Genomic DNA, 842 nt, shown 5'->3' with positions numbered 1-842 from the left:
GGCCTGTCTGCTTAAATTTATCTTCCTTTTGCTTCTTGTATTCCTCATATGGCAGCCACTCTTTCTTTGGTTTTCTCCAATCTTCATCGTATTTATCCCCACCCAAGTAGCAAACTTGAGCCCTTTTGTTCCCATACTCTTCCAAGTTGCAATCTTTAGTCAAGTGTGGTCCATTACATCGTTCACACCCAACTTAAATTGCATGAATTGATTGGTACATTTGGGTTAATCTCTAGTCCATAGTATTTAGCATAGCCATCATAGCAACCATTTCTTCAGAATGTGCAACCCCACTACTTTTTGCTCCATCTTGTCTTGGGTTGTGGTACTCACGAGAGTGTCTTGCGAATTCTTCAACTAACTCCTTGACCTCCCTTGGATTCTTCTTTGTCAATGGCCCTTGAGAGTCAAGCAGTTGGCTTGTCATAACATTGACCCCATCGTATAAAATAGACATCTCTTGTTGAACATTTAGATCATGTTGAGGACAATTTCTTAACAACCCCTTGTAGCGCTCCCAAGCTTCGTATAATGACTCCCCCGGTTGTTGCTCAAAGTTGGCTATTGCCTTCTTGAGTTTAGCTATCTTGGATGGTGGGAAAAACTGATCTAGAAATTGCTCACGCATTTGAGCCCAAGTAGTGATTGTATCAGGAGGAAGTGCTTTCAACCAGTCTTTTGCAGCTCCTTTGAAAGTGACTGGTAGCATCCTTAGTAAGACGGTATCTCTATTGACATTCGGGACATTGAAGTAGTCAGCAATGTCGTTGACCTCATCTAGATGCTTAAATGCATCCTCATGATCCTTCCCATAAAACGGTACATCTTTAAGTGTAGTGAGG

General features: G+C 41.8%; 1 non-coding gene across 1 annotated transcript; it reads left to right on the top strand.

Annotated features, from left to right (window-relative positions):
• The first annotated feature begins 473 nt into the window (after positions 1–473).
• On the top strand, positions 474–580 carry LOC145110142 (small nucleolar RNA R71). Its single transcript, XR_013709522.1, has one exon. It is a non-coding gene; the product is annotated as a small nucleolar RNA R71 (small nucleolar RNA).
• The last annotated feature ends 262 nt before the right edge of the window (positions 581–842 follow it).

The sequence above is a fragment of the Lactuca virosa genome, chromosome 4 (genome assembly GCF_052849685.1).
Source record: "Lactuca virosa cultivar CGN04683 chromosome 4, Lactuca_virosa_CGN04683_v6, whole genome shotgun sequence".
Classification (NCBI taxonomy): domain Eukaryota; kingdom Viridiplantae; phylum Streptophyta; class Magnoliopsida; order Asterales; family Asteraceae; genus Lactuca; species Lactuca virosa.
Note: the sequence above shows the minus strand (reverse complement) of the source record. Positions and strands in the feature narration are given on the sequence as shown.